Source organism: Loxodonta africana, chromosome 1, assembly GCF_030014295.1.
Source record: "Loxodonta africana isolate mLoxAfr1 chromosome 1, mLoxAfr1.hap2, whole genome shotgun sequence".
NCBI classification, from domain to species: Eukaryota; Metazoa; Chordata; class Mammalia; order Proboscidea; family Elephantidae; genus Loxodonta; species Loxodonta africana.
Genome location: NC_087342.1, coordinates 75,817,691 through 75,841,162, shown reverse-complemented (window position 1 = coordinate 75,841,162; position 23,472 = coordinate 75,817,691). Strand labels below are relative to the sequence as shown.

General features: G+C 40.4%; 1 long non-coding RNA gene across 1 annotated transcript; it reads left to right on the top strand.

The window, feature by feature from the left end:
- The first annotated feature begins 337 nt into the window (after positions 1-337).
- Positions 338-18,798, top strand: LOC104847025 (uncharacterized). Its single transcript, XR_010321416.1, has 5 exons — positions 338-1,261; positions 1,904-1,958; positions 10,582-10,708; positions 11,253-11,348; positions 15,523-18,798. It is a non-coding gene; the product is annotated as an uncharacterized LOC104847025 (long non-coding RNA).
- Positions 18,799-23,472: the final 4,674 nt, after the last annotated feature.

Sequence of the window (23,472 nt, the reverse complement as noted above, 5' to 3'; positions counted from 1 at the left end):
ATCTTCTTAACAGCTATGTGGAAGAAAAGCCAGTCACAAGGGATCAGTCAACAGACAAATAGGAAAACCTGACCCAGAGGTTTTTTTCCATAGTACTGGCACTGACAAGATCAGAATATCCAAGAGATGGTGGAATTACTGGCACAAAAGCAGTACCAGACCTTCATGAACAAAGAGTTTACAATTTGTCTCAAAACTCCGAAAATAATGAAGATGCCATAGTTCTGGAGGACTTAACCCAAATGAGGAGATAGTTACAACTTACAGACAGAACACACTAATGGCACTACGTTCAGAAGGAGGCAGTCTGAAAGGAAAAGTAGGAAAGGTAAGTTTTCGTTACTCCTCTCTGAAAACCCTGGTGATGTAGTGGTTAAGACCTATAGCTTCTAACCAGAAGGTTGGCAGTTTGAATCCACCAGGCACTCCTTGGAAACTCTATGGAGCAGTGCTACTCTGCTGTAGGGTCGCTATGAGTTGGTATCGACTCGATGGCTTTGGGTTTGGTTTTTGCTCTTCTCTACGTGTAGGGTCAACCCAAGGTAATTTTATTTCTGTTATTACACAAATATAACAATAATGGAAAGGGGAAAAATCAACCAGAATCTCACTTTTATAACATATCGAACTGTATTTTTCACACTTCCTTCCAGTCCTTGCATAGATTAATGCATAATTTTTACTTAATTTTAAAATAGACATCATTTTAAAAATGATGTCTGGTTTTTTCATTCTGTCATAAGCATTTTATATGTTGGTGGTTGTGATGGTTAAGATTGTGTGTCAACTTGGCTTGGCCACAATTCTTAGTGTTTTGGCAGTTGTGTAATGCTGTGATCACTTCACTGTTGACATTTGATATGTGATTATCCCCATGATGGGATCCGCTGTGAGTAACCAGTGAGTTGAAGGGGAGTTTTCCTTGGGCGTGTGGTCTGCATCAAGTGTGGGCGGACATTCTGGAAAGGCTCCGGGGCTTTTGCTTATTCTGGATTCTACAGCCGGCTGCTGTTGTCTGACCTGCAGTTCTTGGGACTTGAGCTAGCAGCTTACCTGTGGTCTTGCCTGCCAATCTTGGGATTCATCAATCTTCACAGCCTGTGAGCAACAGCCCTGCTCTCTGGCCTGCTGATTTTGGGTTCACCAGACCCTGCGGCTGCGTGAATCAGGAGAAGCCTGTATCCTGACCCACGGACTTGGGATGTCACAGCCTCTACCAACCATATGAGCCACTTCGTGATACAAATCTCTCTCTCTCTATGTATGTATATTTGTATACTTTACTGGTTTGGCTTCTCTAGAGAAGTCAGCCTCAGACAGTTGTACAGTTGTCATAATTACTTCAGTAGTGGTGTGCTCTTCCCTCAGGTGTGCTGTAGGAATCATCATTTAGCATAAGCTGTTTTTCTGTTTTTGTTTTTAAAAAATGATTCCCTTGTAACTGATTGCTGAGAGTACTATTACTACAACAAAAAGCTGAAAATTTGTGTGATTTGAGTAACCCAGTTGCTTTCCAAAGAGGCGAGAACAATTTACACTGTTTAATTACCTTAAATGAAGTTTCTCCTTAATACTCTCATCTTCCTTTTTGTACATCATCGCTACCTCCTAGTGTTCCCCTGCCCAGGCAGCCTACATCCTCGTGCTCCCCTCTCATTCCTGCCCCCAGCAGTATCTAGATATCTGTTCCCTGCAACCCACTCTGATCACAGAGATCAGAATACCATCCTTCAGCCCTTCTTTGATTCTTGGGAACTGGGAATTAATATCTATTCTTATGCTTCCTTTGATGGCTTTCTTTGGAGAGCATTTGGGGGTGGGGTCATATCCATTGTTCTGAGGGGATGGCTGAACAGTAGATTTTTCTTCAGATTCTGTTCTTCTTATACTTCTGTCTTCCTAGGATCTCCCCTTCCTCAAAAAGGGACCCAAAGGAGAGAAGATGGCCACTGTGCCAGGTGAGTGTGAGTTTGATCCTACCAGAAATGCCATTCTGGTGTTCAAAGCATTAGCACGTTTTATTCTCTCACCTTGAAATTTATCTTCCCAGATATGTAATTCTGAAATCAAATCTTAAATTATTTGGCTTATTGTGGTAAATGCGATTCTGTAGAAAAAGCACCCTCAGACTAGTATTGTTCCCTAATTTCCATACTCATTTGTTAAATCATCTATTCATCAAACATTTTGTAGTGTCTTTCTGTTGCGTGTAAACAGAGAGTAGGGGTAATGTCTGACCTCCTCCAACCCCACAAGGGGAAAGGAGAACCAAGATCAACAGTGCAAGTCTGATGCACATGAGGCAGAGGCCAGACAAGCCTCCTCTCTCTGCCATCTTTACTAATTCTGATACCAGCCGTCCCTCGCACAGCACCCTCTGCTCTTCTGCTGGGTTTGATAATTCATTGCAATGGCCACATAGAACTCACAAATCATACTCACGATTATGGGGTTTATTAGGGAAGTAACAGTCATTTCAGGCTAAGGAACACTCATGATACAGTTCTTTAATCAGGACGGCCTCTTCCCAGCTGTGCTCGTGGGCATGCCTCTCCTTGGCCCTAGGTCTCTCTCCAAAGGCACTCATTTTCTCTCTTTGTGGGCTAGGAAGCTCACTGCGCCCTCTCCTGCTGCCAGCTTTCTGCTGCCAGGTCTCTCCTAACACCGTTTCTCACTGGCTTCAGGGTTACAGCTTGCTCTCTATCTCTCCCCAACCCCCCCGCCCCCCATCTCCTGCCGCCAGGAGCTTCTCAGCACAGGGATCCCTGGTCCAAAGGACACACTCTTCACTCCTGGCTGTTCCTCCTTGGTGGTGGTAGGATCCCCATCTCTGCTCTGGAATTGGCTCTCTTTTAAGGCAAAACTGACCAGTCCCCTTGGTAGGCCACAATTACCCTATCATACAGTCCTGCCCAGTTACCTGGGTGGGAATTATAAGACCATGGCTAGAAAGGCCACACAAAAAAGTAATTAATCCACTATGCTGCATAACATAATACACAAACTTAGCAGCTTAAAAATACGTCTATTTATTATCTCACATTCCTGTAGGTCATAAGTAGAGCAGGACTCATCGGGGTTCTCTGCTTAGAGTCTCACTAGACTGAAATTAAGGTATAACTGGGGAACGTGATGTCATTGACGCTTGAGATCCTCTTCTAAACTCATTCTGTTTGTTGGCAGAATTTAGTTCTTTGTTGATTCTAGGACTGAAGTCCTGTTTTCTTGCTGGCTGTTGGCTGAATATTATTCTCAGCTCCTAGAGGCTATCTTTAGGTTCTAACCACATGGCCCATTCACAGCATGGCAACTCATTTATTCAAAGTCAGCAGGAGATTCTGCTACCATAGAGTCTTCTATAACATAACCTAACCAGGAGAATAGAAACCCCGGTGGCATAGTGGTTAAGAGTTCAGCTGCTATCCAAAAGTTCAGCAGTTCAAATCCACTAGGCGCTCCTTGGAAACCCTGTGGGGCAATTCTACTCTGTCCTATAGGGTCACTATAAGTTGGAATCTACTCTATGGCAACGGGTTTGTTTATTTTAACCAAGAGAATGACTATCCCTTCATAGTCACAGGACCTGCCCACACTCAAAGGGAGGAGATTAAACAGGGTGTATATACAAGAGGTCAGGAATCTTGAAGCCATCTTAGAATTCTGACAATCATATATTTATGGGGCACTTAGTAATTAATTCAAGCACTGTTTATTAAGTGTTCACTATATGTTTTCTTGAAGTTATTAGAGAAGTATGAAATAGGATTTCCATCTGAGAGCTTGGCATCTGAATGGACAAGCCAGATAAGTGAGTAACACCATTGTAACAGTGTTAGGTTACAAAATCATTAGTACTTTTGAAAGAAGTGGTTCAGAGAGGGAGTGCTTTGAAAACTCTGAGATAGAAGGTATCAGTATGGGTATTAGTAGATTAGGGAAACCTTCAAGGGACAGATGGATTCATGTTGAGACATGAAAGATGCGTGTTGTTGTTGTTAAGTGCCATCAGGTGGGTTCTGACTCATAGTGACCCTACATACAACAGAATGAAACACTGCCCGGTTTTATGTCATCCTCACAATTGTTATGCTTGAGTGCATTGTTGAAGCCACTGTGTCGGTCCTTCTTGTTGAAGGTCTTCCTGCCTTACACTGACCCTCTACTTTACCAAGCATGATTTCATTCTCTAGGGACTGATCCATCCTGATAATATGTCCAAAGTATGTGAGACCTAGTCTTGCCATCCTTGCTTCTTCTAAGGAGCATTCTGATTGTACTTTTTCCAAGACAGATGTGTTCGTTCTTTTGGCAGTCCATGGAATATGCAATATATTTCCCCAACATCGCAATTCAAAGGTGTCAGTTCTTCTTTGGTTTTCCTTATTCATCATCCAGGTTTCACATGCATATGAGGCAATTGAAAACACGATGGCTTGGGTCAGGTGCACCTTAGTCTTCAAGGTGACATCTTTGCTTTTCAGCACTTTAAAGAAGAGGTCTTTTGCTGCAGATTTGCCCGTGCAATGTGTCTTTTTGGGTTTTTTTTTTTTTCCTCTTTTCATTTCTAACTTTAGGTGGAGGTTTAAAGAACAAACTAGCTTCTCATTAAACAATTAGTACATGTATTGTTTTGTGACATTGGTACTAACCCCATGACATGTCAACACTCCCACCTTCTTGACCTTGGGTTCCCTGTTACACGTCTATTGATTTCTTGACTGCTGCATCCATTGGCGTTGATTATAGATCTAAGTAAAATGAAATTTTTGACAACTTCAGCCATATCTCAGTTTATCGTGATGTTGCTTATTGGTCCAGTTGTGAGGATTTTTGTTTTCTTTACGTTGAGGTGTAATTCAACTGAAGGCTATGGTCTTTGATTTTCATCAGTGAGTGCTTCAAGTCCTCTTTGCTTTCAGCAAGCAAGGCTGTGTTATCTGCATAATGCATGTTGTTAATGAGTCTTGATGCCCCGTTCTTCTTCATATAGTCCAGCTTCTCGGATTATTTGCTCAGCGTACAGATTGAATAGGTATGGTTAAAGGATACAGCCCTGACGCACACTTTTCTTGACTTTAAACCACCCAGTATCCCCTTGTTCTGTTTGAATGACTGTCTCTTGATCTATGTACAGGTTCCTCATGAGCATGACTAAGTGTTCTGGGATTCCTGTTCTTTGCAGTGCTATCCATAATTCGTTATGATCCACACAGTTGAATGTCTTTGCATAGTCAAAAAAACACAGGTAAACATCTTTCTGGTATTCTCGGCTTTCAGCCAGGATCCATCTGACATCAGCAGTGATATCCCTGCTTCCATGTCATCTTCTGAACCTGGCTTAAATTTCTGGCAGTTCCCTGTTGATATACCGCAGCGTCCGCTTTTGAATGATCTTCAGCAAAATTTTACTTGGGTGTGATATTAATGATATGTTCGATAATTTCCATATTCGGTTGGATCACCTTTCTTGGGAATAGGCATAAATGTGGATCTCTTCCAGCCAGTTGACCAGGTAGTTTTCTTCTGATTTTCTTGGCATAGACGGGTGAGCACTCTCCGCACTGCATTCGTTTGTTGAAACATTGCAATTGATATTCCATCAATTGCTGGAGCCTTGTTTTTCTCCAATGCCTTCCATCCAGCTTGGCCTTCTTCTTTCAGTACTTTTGGTTCCTGATCACATGCTACTTCCTGAAATGGTTGAACATCAAGCAATTCTTTTTGGTACAGTGATTCTCTATTCCTTCTATCTTCTTTTGATGCTTCCTGCATTGTTTAGTATTTTCCCCATAGAATCCTTCAACTGTTTCAATTTGAGACTTGAATTTTTTCTTCAGTACTTTCAGCTTGAGAAATGCCGAGCATGTTCTTCCCTTTTGATTTTCTATCTCCAGATGTTTTGCACATGTCATTATAATACTTTAATTTGTTTTCTCAAGCCACCTTTGAAATCTTCTGTTCAGCTCTTTTACTTCATCGTTTTGCTTTATCTATTCGATGTTCAAGAGCGAGTTTGAGAATCTCTTCTGACCTCTATTTCCTGTCTTTTTAATGACCTCTTGCCTTCTTCATGTGTGATGTCTTTGTTGTCATTCCATAGCTCGTCTGGTCTTCAGTCATTGGTATTCACAGCATCAGATCTATTCTTGAGACAGTCTCTAAATTCAGGTGAGATATACTCAAGGTCGTACTTTGGCTCTCGTGAACTTGTTCTAATTTTCTTCAGTTTCAACTTGAACTTGCCTATGAGCAATTAATGATCTTTCCCGCAGTCGGCCCCTGAAAGATGCATAGAATTTGGCAAATTTGGAAAGTATGAGAAACAATATGGTGGAGACTGTTTGTCACCCAATACCCATATTCCTTTTCTTCCTCAGTAAGAGATCCACATGGCCAGCAAGAATAAAGACATTTTCCTGTCTCTTGGTGGCACAGTCCTTAAAGCACTTAGCTACTAACTGAAAGGTTGGCGGTTTGAACCCACCAGCCACTCTGTGGGAGAAAGATGTGGGAGCCTGCTTCTGTAAAGATTTACAGCCTTGTAAACCCTATGGGGCAGTTCTACTCTGTCTTATAGGGTGGCTATGAGTTGGAATTAACTTGATAGTAGTGGGTTTGGGTTTTTGGTTTGTGTAGCCAAGTGTTCCATGTGAGTTCACTTCTTGTCAGTGGGATATATACAGAAGTGTCAGATTGCAATTTCTGGAAAACTTTCTGAAAAAATGGCTGATATGCACCCTTCTTTTATCCCTTCTGCCATACGGCAGCTATCTTGAATTATGAAGTCAAGTCCATACATTGTGGGCTAATAAGATAGAAGCGCCTGGGTCTCTGACACTTTGGAAACGTCCTAGCAGCCCTCACCATCTGTGTAGACTTTTGTGTGGTCCATGGTTAAGTCATGGTTATTTTGAGTTAGTTATAACCGAACTGAATCCTAATTAATAAATAAGTGTATCTCCAGCAAGCTGAATAGTACAATTAGATTCTGTCCTAACTACTCATCTCTGCCATCGTAGCACTATAGTAGCAATAGATAGTATATAAACAAATGAGTTTGACTGTTCCAGTGAAACTGTATTTACAAAAACAGGTGATGGGCTATATTTGGCCTGCAGGCTATAGTATGCCAGCTCCTGCCCTAGACTACGGTTTAAACTACTGTTAGTTTAAGTGTTACTTTACGTGCAGTTGAGAGCATTCTTAGCTGATACACTGCCTTAATAAAAAAATAAATAAAATGTCTCTCTCGCCAACTTCAATATATATCTCACTCTGTTAGATAACATTATTATTTTTGTTAAATGGATTCCCGAGATTATTCTCTTCTCTGGTGAATATTATTCAGATTTTTCCTCAGTCTCCTCCACACTTGTGTTAGGCTACCTTCTTTAGAGAAGCAAAACCACTGAAGTGTGTATGCACACACACACACATATTTACATATATAGAGATTTATATCAAAGAAATGGCTTATGGAGTTTTAGAGGCTAGGAAGTCCCAAGTCCGTGCGTCAGGTGTCAGGCTGGAGGCTTCTTCTGACTCATGTAGCTGCAGGGGCTGATGAACCCAAGATCGGCAGATCAGACGGCACTCAAGTCCCATGAACAGAATTTCACATGATGATGAGCCTAATGCAGGATCCAGAGCAGAGCAAAAGCCGGTGAACTTTGCCAGAAAGTCCGTGTATATTGGATAGGCCATACACCCAAGAAAGCTCCCTTTCAACTGATTGGCTGCTGAAAACAAATCTCATCATGGAGGAGGTTACATTATATCAGATCTCATCACAGAGGTGATTATATCATCACATAACTACCCTAACTACCAAACCACTGAGAATCATGGTTCAGCCAAATTGACATAACAAGCTTAACCATCACAACACTCTATACTCATTGCGAATATATAATAAATAAATGGTCTCATCTCCTACTACATAAATAAGCTTGGAACTGTATATCAAAAGCACCTAAAAGCACCTAAATATACTCTTATCTCTTCAACATACTTCAGCCTACTAGGAATTTTTTTTTTTTTTTTTGGCAGACCAAAAGATTTATTCTTTGTAGAACTGGAAACGTTTCACTTTCCCAGGCTACTTCTAAGGCTCATTCTCTGAGGTCACAATTTCTATCTATCTACACCCACTTCTTTGTCCTTATTCTTTTCTATTTCTCTGCTGAATTTGATGACATCCTTCATATCTTGAGACCCATTCGTCTTCCAGGGACTCCTCTTCCCTTTAATTTGGCTCTTCTGTCTATCTGATTCCTCCATAATATCTTTTCCTTTTTGTGCTTTTTATGGGAGTGCTTCTCAAGGCTCAGGCCTTGGGCTTGGCAATTCTCCCTATATTCAACTTGTTTCAGCTATTAGCAATCTTTCCCTAAGTAAAGAACTGACACCTTGAACTCTAGTTCTGAATATCCAGCTATCTGTAAACCAGCTCACTGCATGCTCTTATCTCAAGTACATCGTCAAAGCTAACTTTACCGCCCATTCTAAATATGTCCCTCGTTCCTCCATTTCTCAAGGGTGCCAGCACATTATTTTCATTTCTTTCCTTCACTTTATATACCCATTCATTTACAGTTTCAGTCACAAACATTATATACCCTGTAGACTTTTTCTCTTTAAAGAAAAAAACTCCACTGGCTCTCATTTGTATCTAGGATACATTTATACATTATTCATCTGGGCCATTATGCTCCATTGGCTCCAGTCTATACTGTGTGGTCGCTTAAAGTGCTTCTTTCCTCTTCATTAGGGAGCAAAAGCTTTCCTAGAAGCACCCATCAATGCCCTTAGCTTTTCGTTGGCCAAAAGGATGATACACTTTGAAAAATATTGCTATATAGAATACACAAGTGGTGATAGTTCTCTCTCCCTAAGGTCCTAAAGTTCGTATTTCCAGGATTTTGGGGGCAAGTAGAGGAAAAGGAACACACAGCGGCATAGGAAGAGCAGTCCTTCAGGTACAAAAAGTAGTGGAAGTGGGAGGTGTTGAGGAAGACAAGGGACTAGAGAGTTAGAAGAAAGAACTGCAACCTAGCAGAGATTTTGTAAGATAAGGACTGAAAAATGCCTGTGATATTTGGCAATCAAATGGCCATTAGTGACGTTAGTCTTTGCAGCAGGGCAACGAGATCAGAAACCAGACTGAAGTTGGAAGTGAGGAAGTCAAAAAGTAAGTAAGAGGAGGAAGAAAAAGATTGAATGAACGGTAACTGGAAGGGGGATATAGGTGAAGGTTAGGAAGGTTTAGGCTGGGAAATGACCTGAATATTTTCAAAGGACAAGGGGAAAGAGCTATTTGAATCAAAGTATTGAGGATATAAAGAAAAGAGTGGGACTGCTGGAGTGAGATTCCAAAGGAATCAAGAAGGGATGGGGTCAAAGATACAGAAGGCGATGTGTCATGGATTGAATTGTGTCTCCCCAAAATATCTGTCAACTTAGCTGGCCCATGTTTCTCAGTATTGTGTGATTGTCCACCATTTTGTGTGATTTTCTTATATGTTGTAGATCCTATCACTATGATGTAATAAAATGGATTAGCGGCAATTATGTTGATGAAGTCTACAAGATTAGTAGTGTCTTAAGCCAATCTCTTTTGAGATATAAAAGAGAGAAGCAAGCAGAGAGACAGGGGAACCTCATACCACCAAGAAAACAGTGCTGGGAGGAAAGCAGGTTCTTTGGACCTGAGGTTCCTGTGCTGAGGTGCTCCCAGACCAAGGGAAGACTGATGACAAGGACCTTCCTCCAGAGCCGCCAGGGAGAGAAAGCCTTCCTCTGGAGCCGGCGCCCTGAATTCAGACTTCTAGCCTACTGGACTGTGAGAGAATAAACTTCTCTTTGTTAATGCCGTCCACTCGTGGTATTTCTGTTATAGCAGCACTAGATGACTAAGACTTGAGATTGAAGGGGTACTTTATTCACTGGGGTTGAAGGAAAACAGGTGAAGCTATATGTAGAAATAAGCAAAAGTACCAGTTTGTATGCTTTCACATGCTGGTAACAGAATACTAATGAATGGTGTCTTAAACAGGACATCTTTAATCACACACAAAAAATCAGAGGTAAGTAGTTTTGGGATTGATTAATTCAGCAACTAAAGATTGAATGTTCTAGAATGGTTTCTTTATGATTCTCTTAGCTTTTTCTTCTTGGTAACTCCAAGTACCATTTCCTCCCTTGACAATGTGCAAAGGTGGGTGGGTGGGAGTTTGTCTCTTTCCACGTCTTTTTTTTTTTTTTAACTTTATTTGGATGTTCAAATCTACTGAAAAGTTGTGATAACAGTACAAATAACTCCCATACACTTTTATCCAGATTCAGCAATTGTTTATATTTTGTACCATTTGTTTTTTAACTTTGTGCATATAATTTTTCTGCATCATTTCTGTGCATGTTGATATGATGCTTTTTACCCTCAAATGTTGTTGTTAACCGCTTGCTCCATAGGGTTTTCAAGGCTGTGACTTTTCAGAAGGTAACAGTAACAACAGCAGAACCACTTGCATTCATCTTGTTCATTTCTCTAAAACTTCTGGTGAGCAGGTATTTGTTTTTTAGGAACTAGTGACTTTTCAAGATGTAGCTACGTACTTTACTTAGGAAGAGTGGGGGCACCTGGAGCCTGCTCAGAGGGACGTATATAGAGATGTGATGCTGGAGAACTACAGAAATGTGGTCTCTTTGGGTAAGCCCAGTTTCCTCTTGAGACTCAACATTGGTCTAGTAGAGTATCTTGGGTGGTTAATAGCTGTGGTATATAGAAATGGCCTATTTAAGCTGTGATTTGGAATTCATGCATCATAGATGCCATCTTTTTTTTAGGTTGAGTAATAGGGTATTTCTGTTCCTCATTCCCAGGTGAAAAGTGTACAGTTAGTAGAGTTGAAAATAGGCAGCAGGGCAGGTACCACCCATGTCCTTAGCTGCCCCAGGGATTCTCCCCCAAGCAGCCCAAGTAGATGGGGTGAGAGAGCCCTTTTCCAGTAGCAGGACAAGTGATAAATGAATCTTCCTGGGTCCAAATGACCTCTCCAACATAGTCCCCGTCCCTTCCTATGAACATAATGCTGGCTCCCTCCCTTCCCTTACTCTCTCTGCTACCTTCAAAAGAAATCCTATGAGCTTCCTTCCAAACCTCCCTGTATTTGTTCATGAAATAATCAATGGTTTCATATCTTATTATGTACACCGCTAACTGCCAGTTCACATGCCTTTTTTATTATGAGTAGGAATGCCGGTTTCCAAGCCTGACGTGATTGCTTTCCTGCAATAAGAGAAAGAATCATGGCTACTGAAGAAAGAATTTCCTACAGATACCTGTTCAGGTGAGTGAGGCCCGTGGAGGTCGATGGAAGAAGCAACCAGTCCTTTGGTGAGGGGCAGCATCTCTGAGATACGTTGGGGCCACTCATGGCCTAGCAAATCCCTCTTTCCACGTGTTATCACACAAGTGTTTCTGGTCTCTGAGGGAGTCATGTTCTTCCTTAAAGCTAATTACCACCCCCCACCCCCACCCCGCTTAGTTCAGGATCCCACCTCTTACGTGTTTTCTTGGGACCTGTCTAGCGCCTTCCTGGGCACCCTCAGTGTTTCTTTTTTGTATGCTTCTATCCATGTGCCTTCAAATACATATTTGCCACTAATAGCTACTCTTCAACTTTTTTTCTTTTCTTCCCTTGACAATCTCCAGGTTTATGTGATATGTACATTGGTTACCTCCCTTCCTTATCAATCATTTTCCTCCTCCTTTGTAATTTGACTTTCATTCATTATACTAAAACTTAGCTTCAGAAAGGTGTCTGCTCACTTTTTTATTTCTACCTCTTGTGATTTTATTCATTTACTTACTACCTTTTATCCCCATTCCTCATTCCTATTTTGATCTTCCTCCACAGACAGCATTTTGTTTTTAAGGTTCATTCATGGTGTTGTGTGTATCAGCATTTGGTTCTTTTTTTTGCTGTGTAGTGATACATATTTTTTGTATGTATTGTTATAAAATGTGTATGGTTATTTTGTTTATGTGTACTTTTTATTTACCTAAATATCTTATAAAGCTCATTCTATTTTTTAATTTCTTTACTTAATACTGTGCCTCTGGAGGTTGCTCTGAATATATTTGTTGCTTCTACTTGCTGTGAACCCATCACATTTCCCCATGATGGACATTCGGATTGCCTCCAACATCCCACCAAAGTCACACTGCAATAAAATCATTTCCCTATTGACCTGTGTGAGAATTTCTTTACCGTGTACACCCACAACCTGTTCACATTCATTCTACTCACATTTATGACCTTTTTTTCCTCTCTGTTTTTGACACAGTGGACCAACTCTGCTTACCTATCTCCATTTCCCCTGAGCTTTTTTCATCATTCTTCTTTCTAATAGTGTATCTGAATTATTCTTTTCTCACACCTTTGCTTCTCTGTGCCAGCAGTTTTCAACTAAGAGTGGTACTCTACTCTTAGGGACACTTAGAGGTCTTTGGAAATTTGTGGGGACGTTTTTGGGGTGGAGGCACTACTAGAATTTAGTGGGAAGTGCCTAGGGTTGTTAAGCATTCTGCAATGCATGGAACATCCCACACAATGAGGAATTGCCCACCCAACATGTCCATAGTGCCCCGTGGGAAACCCTGCATGCTGATAACTTGGCTTCGCCTCTCTGGCTCTAACCTCTCACCTGCCCATCTTCTTTTATCATAGTCCCATGTGTGTGACTGTCTTAGTTATGTAGTGCTTCTATAACAGAAATACCACAAATGGATGGCTTTAACAAACCAGAAATTTATTTTCTCGTTGTTTAGGAGACTAGAAGTGTGAATTCTAAGTGTTGGCGCTAAGGGAAGGGTTTCTCTCTCTCTGTCCACTCTGGAGGAAGGTCCTTGTCTCTTTGAGCTTGGGCTCCTGGGTGATCCTCATGTGGCTTCCCCTCTCTGCTTGTTGACTTTCTTGTTTAACCTCTTTTATATTTCAAAAGAAATTGACTTAAGACACACCCTACACTAATACTGTCTCATTAACATAACAAGGAAAACCCATTTCCAAGTGGGATTTTAACCACAGGTCTGGGGGCTAGGATTTACAACACACATTTTGGAGAGGACACAATTCAGTCCGTAACAATGACTGACCTTTTCCATAAGCTCCACTTGGCTAAAGTCTAGCTAATTTTTTAAAATCTCTCCTCTTTCCAACATCCCATTTCTTTGAATTTCCTTTTAATTTTTATTTAAAAAATTAATATGGAAAATTTCAAACATTCACAAAATTTAACAGGATAGTATAATAGAACCCCACGTGCCCATTATCTGGCTTCAACAGTATTCAGCGTATGGCCGGTCTCATTTTATCTACACCCAACCCACTTCCCCACCATTTCCTTATTTTATTATCATTCAGGTTGAACACTATTGAATCATGATCCTTTACTATCTTATTCCTTTATTAAGGTTCCTGCCATGTCCTGTAGATTCTTTTAAAGTGTGTTAGATTAATCCCTAACTTCCAAGACATGTGGTAGTATTCATTGATTTGTCTGCTTAAAAATATTTTTTTGAGTGCCTAATGTATGTCAGGCACTCTTCTAAGTGCTGTGGATGCAGTGGTGAACAAAACAGACAAAAATCTCCACCCTGTTGAACAGAGTTTTTATAGTGGTGGGAGTCATTTAACAAAGAAGTCAACTATGTAGTATGTTAGATTGTGATAAGTCTTATGGGAAAAAAAGCAGCAAACGGATGGGGAAGGCCAGGGTGGAGAAGCATAGGAATTTTAAATACAGTGGTTAGGGAAGGCTTCATTGAGAAGGTGATATTTAAGCAAAGACATAAAGGAAATGAGGTATAGGGATATTGGGGAAAAGAACAAATCAGACAGAACAATGTGCCTGGTGTGTTTAAGGAGAACCTAGGAGACCAGTATGCCTGGTGTATAGTGAGCAAATGAAAAAGAAGTAGAAATCAATGTCATAGGGTAATGGTGGGCAAGATCGTTAGGGCCTTGTATGCCATTGTAAGGATCTTGGCTTCTACTCTGAAAAAAAAACTCTGAGGTAGGAGTTTTGAGCAGAAGAGTGACATGACTTGTTTTTTAACCACACACTTTGCCTTCTGTGCTGAAACTGTGGAGAACAGATTGGGAGCATGTGGATGGTTGCAGTGAGAAGACAGCCAGCCTTGAGATTGGCCAGGAGACTCACATAATTTATGCACAAAGGCTTGGATTTTAAGATCAGATTATTTCCCATAATTATTGTACATCTGCATTTCAAGTAGGCTAGGGGATTGGTGGGAAGAGATATCTCTCTCCTAAAAAAGACAAACCCTCAAAGTTTCTAAAATAATTAGCTAAATATCTCAAAAATTGGGGGAAATGTGGTGAACCCACAAAGCAGGAGCAGATGCAGCACATCTCACCATTCAGACATCCTATAGAGGCCAGGGACTTTGGTGACACTGTTTTGCACAGGGTGGGGTCTTCAGGTCACAGAAGTGTGGCTTTTTGATGTACCATGCAGTTTTAAATTTGGGGCATTCTTCACTATCCAGGATGCTTGGTGCTTTCATTTAAGGAAATATTTACTCACATTGGACTTTCCTGGTTCTGGTATTGAACACACCAGCAGGGGTCATATTTTCACTTGAGGGTAAAAAACAGTCAATGGCCAAGCATCTCTGAACAATTGCTCTGCCTCTAGCTTTCCGGTACTGTCCGCCTCCCCAAAAGAAAAAAAAATTGTTTTTCTACAAATCTCATGACTATTTTGTTTTTACCTAGTCTGTCTAGCTAACTTCCCATGATGCTTCCAACTGAATCATCTTCCTTTTTCTCTCACATTTTGAATTCTACATACAGATTGATGTGGCCCCCTTTCCCACAACTCTTGTCCCCTGTCCACCTTTTTTCCTACCTCATATTTCAGAGTTAAAGAGCTTTGTGAACATACGTAGTTTCATGATTTCACTTTATCTTCACTAATTTCCTATCACCCAACACGAAAGAGATTTTAAAAATTTCTTTCAGCCTGGAAAAATAATCTGGAGACCAAGGAGTCGGTTGAAAATTAGGATGTTCCTGAAGAAGACTCAACCTTGGGTGCAATAATAGAAAGATTCTCCAAACATGGTCCTTGGGATTTAAACTTGGGAGAAGATGAGGAATGTGAGGGGAGGTTGGAAAGCCAAGAGCTAGAGCAGCAAAGAGTATGGGGCCAAATACTGGTTGCTAACAAGAAAATACCCAGTAAAGAGAAGGGCCAGGCAAATAGAATATTTGCAGAAACATTTCTTGATACACAACAGAAAATTCCTATAGGAGAGAAACTGCTTAAATGTGATACTACCAAAAATATTTCCAAGCAGAATACAGAACTAAACAAACATAAAATATGCAATATAGAAAAAGCATACAAATGTAAGGAATGTGGGGAAACTTTGAGTTGCTGTTCCTTTCTTAATCACCATCCAAAGATTCATCATTTATCATCTCATTCCAGAGTGAAATCTTCTGAATGTAATGGATGGGAAGTCTTCAGAGAGACTCTAACCTGTACTCAGAGTCAGAAAATCCATAGTGGAGAGAAGCACTTTAAATGCAATGACTGTATGAAAACTTTCAGCCAGAGTTCATGTCTTATTAAACATCAAAGAACCCATACTGGAGAAAAGCCCTATGAATTTAATGAGTGTGGAAAGTCCTTCAGCCAGAGCTTATCACTTCTTTATTAAACATCAAAGAATACACACTGGAGAGAAACCCTATGCATGTAAAGAATGTGAATAAGGCTTAGGAGACCTGTTAGCTTTTATTCAGCATCGGCGAATACATACCAGAGAGAAACCCTATAAATATAATGAATGTGGAAAACCCCTTTGGTCAAAGATCATCCATTACTCGTCATCAGAGAACTCATCATGGAGAAAAGCTCTATAATTGTGTTGAATGTGGGAAGCCATATGGAGACCATTCTGTTCTCAGAAGTCATTATAGAACTCACACTAGAGAGAAACCCTACCAGTCTAGTGAATGTGGGCAAGCCTTCAGTCAGAGTTCACACCTGACTATACATCAAGTAATCCACACTGGAGAGAAGCCTTATGAGTGAAATGAATGTGGGAAGGCCTTTAGTCAGAGTTCATACCTCACCAAACATCAAAAAACTCACACTGGAGAGAGGCCCTATGAATGTAGCCAGTGTGGGAAGGCCTTCAGCCAGAGTTCACACCTTACCACATATCAGATAACCCACAGTAGAGAGAAGTCTTACGGGTGTAATGAATGTGGGAAAGTCTTTAGCCAGATTGCAAGTTTCACCGAGCATCATGAGAATGCACACTGGAGAAAGACCCTATGAATGTAGTCAGCATGGGAAAGTGCACAAACATTTGCTATCACACTTTACCTAGAATCTGTGAATGTGAAGAATGTATTAATGACTCTGGTAAGATGAACCATTCCCAGAGATGCAAGATTTCACTGGTAACACAAGGAAAGTGTCATTAAGACTTGACATTTTATTAAAGGTAGGCAAGTTAATGTCATAAGCAAAAGACCACCAAATAAATTTTGTAAGATACTTAAAGACAGGTATTGTGTGATTCTGATACTCCTTAGTAACTTTTCCCCTCTTAGTAGTTTTTTATTAAGTCTTTGTACAGAGAGTTCATAGTAAATGCTTGTGTCATTCATTGATAAATTTTTTTTTTTAATCAGATTTGTTACCCTCTTGTTCTCAGAAAATTTCTGAGGCTTTTTAAGATAGGAATACAACAACTGAAAATAGATCCTCACCCCCCCTCAAGAAAGAATTTTTTTAATGTTTTTAATTGAGCAGTGCATCCCAAATTCTGTATAAGTTCTGTTCAGAGAAGCCAGAAATCTAGGTATTTATTACATAGGTCTTTTCAAGCGTGATACAGACAGTGTGAGAGGACCAGTAGGAGCAAAGGGTACCTTTTAAATAACTGATCTCTTTAAGAGAGAAATTCCATCACGATTGTTTTTTTTCACTTCCACATCCTCAACACCAAAAGATGTTTTTCTAAGGGAAAAAAGACACATGGGAAGAGAGTGATTTTCAAAATTTGTTTCCCAAGAATAAATTTCTGTGGGATGCAAATACATACTCTCTGAAGACTATTTCCTCTCCTTTGAACATACCAGGGAACAGTCAGGAAAAGATTACAGAAAACACAGATATTTCAGAGCCTGTTTCTTACTACTTGACACTTGGTTTACAAAATGAATTAATCCTAGTTATCCATATTAAATGAGATCATGTCAAGAGATGGGGCCTTATGTCCAAAGTTGAGATTATGATAGAGTTTCCTAGAGATACTTGCACCATAGTATGAAGCCATAAATGACCTAAACATGATGGAACTGGGAAACTTGACTTATTTTCCTGTCACAGAAATGTTCTGCCCCCCACCCTTTTTTATTTTATTTAGTTGTAATTGACCTTTAATGTAAGTTTAAATACAATTTAAAATATATTGTAAATTTTATGGCACTTTATTACAACAGTTATAATACAGCCAAACATTGGTAATAGTTATAGCAACAGTATACTGAAATTATTTTGAAATCTTTAGGCCAATATACAGTGATAATAAATGACAAATACAGATCAAACTTCAGTTAACTTCTAAGCCATCCATTCATGGGTTAATTTCATTTTGGTTCTTTTGGTACAACTCTTAACAGCTGGTGATCTGGGCGGCTGAAGTATATGAAAGTCAATGCTGGTTTTCATTTTCAGAATCAATTAAAGTTTGTTACAAATGCCAAGTTAGTTGTAAATAAAGTAATTATATACATTTTCATTATAGAATCTATGATTCAAAAATATTTTTCTTTAATGAAGAATTCCTTATTTCATATATGTAATGGGAAATCATGAAAATGTTATGTATAGGAATGTTGACTGCAAAAGAACACAAAAGAGCTTCCTGGGGAAATTTAAATGTTCTATATCATGCATGTGAAAGCTGGACAATGAATAAGGAAGGCTGAAGAAGAATTGATGCCTTTGAATTATGGTGTTGTTGAAGAATATCAAATATACCATGGCCTGCCAGAAGAACAAACAAATCTGTCTTGGAAGAAGTACAGCCAGAGTGCTCCTTAGAAGCAAGGATGGCGAGACTTTTTCTCACATATTTTGGTCATGTTATCAGGAGGGACTAGTCTGTGGAGAAGGACATCATGCTTGGTAGAGGGTCAGCAAAAAAGAGAAAGCTCCTCAAGGAGATGGATTGGCTCAGTGGCTGCAACAATGGGCTCAAGCATAGCAACAATGGTGAGGATGGTGCAGGACTGGATGGTGTTTTGTTTTCTTATACATAGGGTTGCTATGAGGTGGAACCGACACACAGCACCTAACAACAACAACAGTATCATAACTGGGGCTGGTGGTTATTCGGGTGTATACATTTGTCAAGTCATCTACCAGTATACCTAACACGTACACAACAATAAAGTTAGTATTTGAAACAAATATAAATGGCCTGTTCAATAAGTTTCTATTATTTTTGAGATCATGTAATTTTTTTGGAATCTGTACACCTTGAGAAAGATTTGAAAGTTTGAGTTCACCCAGAGGTACCTGGGGAAGAAGGGCCTGGTGATTTACTTTTGAAAAATTGATCATTGATAACCCTATGGAAAACAGTTCGACTTTGATACACATTAGGTCACCATGAGTCAGAGTCTACTGGATGGCAACTGGCTTTTTTAAACTATATCTATTTGAAAATCTACAAGATCTAGATTCAAGTTCAGGAGCTGCATTTATTTCTTTCACCCCTGCACTCTTTATATACACATGTGTGCGTGTGTGTGCATACACACACGCATGTATATACATTTTTCCAACTCTTGCTGCATCTTTGAAGGTTGTGAACTTAAAGCAGGAACCAATAACTTTCCTCTTGGATTAAGACGTCTATTAAGCACTAAACTGCTGATACTGTTTCCATCACCAGGTGGTGCCATATTGGTCTTGCAGTGAGAACCAGTGGCCATCCAGTAGACTCTGACTCATAGTGGCCTAATGTGTATCAAAGTCGAACTGTGCTCCGTAGGGTTATCAATGACCAATTTGTCAGAAGTAAATCATCAGGCCTTTCTTCCCAGGCACTTCTGGGTGAACTAGGACTTCCAACCTTTTGGATAGCTGCTAAGTGTGTTAACTGTTTGCACCACTAGGGACTCCAAACAAGTTGCTAGTCAATTGTAACTCATGGCAATCCCTTATGTGTCAGAGTAGAACTGTGCTGCATAGGGTTTTCGATGGCTGATTTTTCAGAAGTCAGTCAGAGTGCTGGGTAATTGTCATTGTTTCCACGTGAGGAGTTAGACAACCTGGCCACAGCTCTCTGCTAGTCTTTCATTAATCCTGCCGAGCTTATTTGACAATAATTTTCAGTTTTCTAATTTTTCCGGATAGAATTGCCTGTATTTTTATTATTATTATTATTATTCTGTTGTGTTTGAATTTTCATGGGGATTTTTCATATGGAACATTGAGATTCTAGATACTATTCTGAGTTCATTTGACTCTGTTTTAACAATGTGTCAAATGTCAGACTGTGTTCTCAACAGCATTACCTTATTAACTCATTTAATCTTTACAACCACCTGTGGAAGGAACCACTGAAGAACAATCTGAGATGCACTGAGGGAGATTAGGGGGCACCAGGCCCTCCCTGGTAGGTCTCAAATTCTGTCCCTTATTAACCAGAAGATTGTGAGGCGCTAGTTTAGATATAAGGATGGAGCAATGTAGAGAGCCATCCAGACAAATTTATTGATGTTAATTTTCTCAGGCTTGTCCATTTAGAGAGGGACTGAAGAGTTTAAGACATTTTAAGAGACGGAGATGCAACAGAACTTATTTAGCACCAAACCAAAAAAACCAAACCCATTGCCGTTGATTCCGACTCATAGCAACCCTATAAGACAGAGTAGAGCTGCCCCATAGGGTTTCCAAGGAGTGGCTGGTGGATTTCAACTGCCAACCTTTTGGTTAGCAGCCAAGCTCTTAACTGCTGTGCCACCAGGGTTCCAGGCACTTTTTCCATGCGCTACTGACCTCACAACAGCTGATAGCTTCACAGTGCTAGACCCCTTGGTATTTTTCACTGTTAGAATCAACAACCATTAACATCAAGGCTGTATCTTACCAATGGATGAATCCTGATTTACTTTCCATTTTAAATACAAAAGTGCTGGATCTCAGAGATGCTGTCATTGGTAAATATATAGAAATGTGTACAAGGGCAGGTAGATGAGGGAAATTGCACATATCTGTATGCACGTGCTCTAAAACCCAACTTCCCTCCCCCTCCCCCCAATTCTACAGTGAGGTAGTATAGGAAAGAACTGGACTGGGAATAGACAGGACTGTATTTCTAATTCAGCCATCTACTAGTTGTGAAACTTTAAGCAAGTAACATCTTGGTCCTGTTGCTTTTCATTTGGAAAGTACTAGCACATAGTACATAATTAAGAATGTGAGCTCCTATAGCCAAATCCTGTGCATCACCTTGGATGGGTTTCCTTTGTGCCTCAGTTTCCTCATCTGTCAAATGAAGTTCATAATAATTCAATCATTCATTCAATAAATATTTGATTATCTACAATGTGCCAGTCTTTGTTGGAGCTTTAGTTTTGAGGTTATGTGTGTTAAAATACATTTGGTAAAGGCTACCAGGGATAAACTTGTAGGCCAACAAAACTAGGTTTATTCACTTGCTTTAACAAGGTAGACTATCACCAGTGGAAACATAAGGCATTTCACAAAGGACAAAACAGGCTTAAAGTTTTGAGGAAGAATGGAATCTGGGCAAAATTTAAAAGAAGCAATATTTTGATAGGATTAGGGCAAAGCAGACGTGAACTAAGATGTGGACTCAGGGTCCTGTTTCCTTAGAAGTCTCAACATTAAATGTGTCTGAAAACTATCTGAAGCTCCACACCTGGGTTGGGCATAAAGATTGCATTTCTGTATCAAAGATGGCTCAGATCCTCTAGGCAAGAGTGAGGTGATGTTCCTTTTATTCTGATATGATTTCAAGTAACAAAGCTTCTGAGTCTATGATTTTAAAAAACAATATTTCACAGTAACCTTTTTGAACGGGAGCAGAGGAATCCCACTGTGTCCACCTCACAGCGACCCGATAAGACAGAGTAGAAGTGCCCCATAGTGTTTCCAAGGAGTGACTGGTGGATTTGAACTGCTGACTTTTTGGTTAGCAGCCCAGCGCTTAATATCATCATGATAAACTAAGAAATATTTAAGTTGAATTTCATTTTATTTGGATCCACAATTAACACCCATGGAAGCAGCAGTCAAGAAATCATTGCATTGGGCAAATCTGCTGCAAAAGATCTCTTTAAAGTGTTAAAAAGCAAAGATGTCACTGTAAGGAGTATGGGGCGCCTGACCCAGGCCATGGCGTTTTCGATTGCCTCATATGCATGTGAAAGCTGGATGATGAATAAGGAAGACCAAAGAAGAATCAATGTCTTTGAATTGTGGTGTTGGCAAAGAATATTGAATATACGATGAACTGCCAAAAGAATGAACAAATCTGTCTTAGAAGAGGTTCAGCCAGAATGCTCATTAGAAGTGAGGATGTAAAGACTTTGTCTCACATACTTTGGACATGTAATCAGGAGGGGCCAGTCCCTGGAGAAGGACATCATGTTTGGTAGAGTAGAGGGTCAGCGAAAAAGAGGAAGATCCTTGAAGAGATGGGTTCACACAGTGGCTGCAACAATGGGTTCAAGCATAACAGCGATTGTAAGGATGGTGCAGGACAAGGCAGTGTTTCATTCTTTTGTACATAGGGTTGCTATGAGTCGAAACCAACTTGATGGCACCTAATAACAACAACAGCAGGGGAAAGGTGAGGATGTCATTCATAAGAAAGCAGGAATTATTTAAAGAGGGTCATTATAACACTTCACATCTGCAGCATGATCTTGGGAGAAATATTATTTACTGTTAACTTTGCAGCAGGCTTAATAAGTGTCAATCAGAATCTGGTAATGGCAGGGCTAATTTTTGATTTCTCAAATGAGAATGAATGTAAAGTGCTTAGAGGAGTGCCGGGCACACAGTATGTGCTTATTTATTATTGGCTATAGAAAAAAATTTTTTTTTTTTATAGACTATTGGCTATGTTATTATAATGAAATAAAAGTGTCTGATTTTCTTGTGGCCTTACGATTTTTTAGTTGTTTAATGCCTTAGTCTGGGTTCTTTAGAGGAGCAAAACCAGTGAAGCAAATATATATAGAGAGAAATATATATAGAGGAAATGGCTGATGCAATTGTGAGGGCTGTCAAGTCCCAAATCCATGGGTCAGGCAACAGGCTGAAGACCTCTGCTGATTTACAGGATTGCGGGGTTGGTGAATCCAATCTGCAGGTCAGGTGGCAGGCAGGAGATTTCTGCAGGCTTAAAGGCTTCAAGAACCTGAGGTCAGGCCATGAGAAGAATGAAGAGTGGAGAAAGAGCAGGCTTTGCTATAATATCCATTTATATATTGGAGGCAGACCACACCCCCCAAGGAAACCCCCCTTTCAACTGATTGGCTGCTTACATCAGATCACAAAATGGATGGTGGTTAAAACCAAACCCTTGCCATCCAATTCCAACTCAGCAATCCTATAGGACAGAATAGAACTGCTGCACAGGATTTCCAGGAAGTGGCTGGTGGATTGGAACTGCAGACCTTTTAAGGTTGGCAACTGAACTCTTAACCACTGTGCCACTAGGGGCTCCAGAAGATGATTAGGTACCAAAAACAAAAAGGAAACAAAGCACAACTAGCCATACTGTCGATTCTGACTCATTGCAACTCCACAGGACAGAGTAGAACTGCCCCATAGGGTTTCCAAAGCTGTAATCTTTATGGAAGTCAACTGCCATATCTTTCTCCCACAGAGCTGCTGGTGGGTTTGAACCACCAACCTTCTATTTTGCAGTGAAGCACTTAACTACTGTACCACCAGGGCCCCTCAGTGATTACATAGTGTCTTCCGTACCACTGAGAATCATACCCCAGGCTGATACAGCATTAACTATCACAGTGTCTGCATGTTCTTTTTAAAAAGAGATAATAGGAATTTGCTTTTGTCCTTACCGGAGAGCAGTCACTGTTCTAATAGAGAGGAACTTTGCTGCGTGCAAATTATACACATTCACCCCCATCACGGTGGAGGTGCCACATAATTCAAGACAGTGGGGAAGACTTCTAGGCTAGTTATGCTCTCCAGTGGCTATGCTTAGACCCAACTGGGATCATTTGGTCCAGCTTTAGCCCAGGCCCAGCCCCTGCCACTGTGGCGGCACAGCCCCGGGCGTTCCTGGGAAATACAGTCGGGTGGAGAGCAAGCCACGCCATAGCGCGGACAGAGCAGGCGTAATTCCGC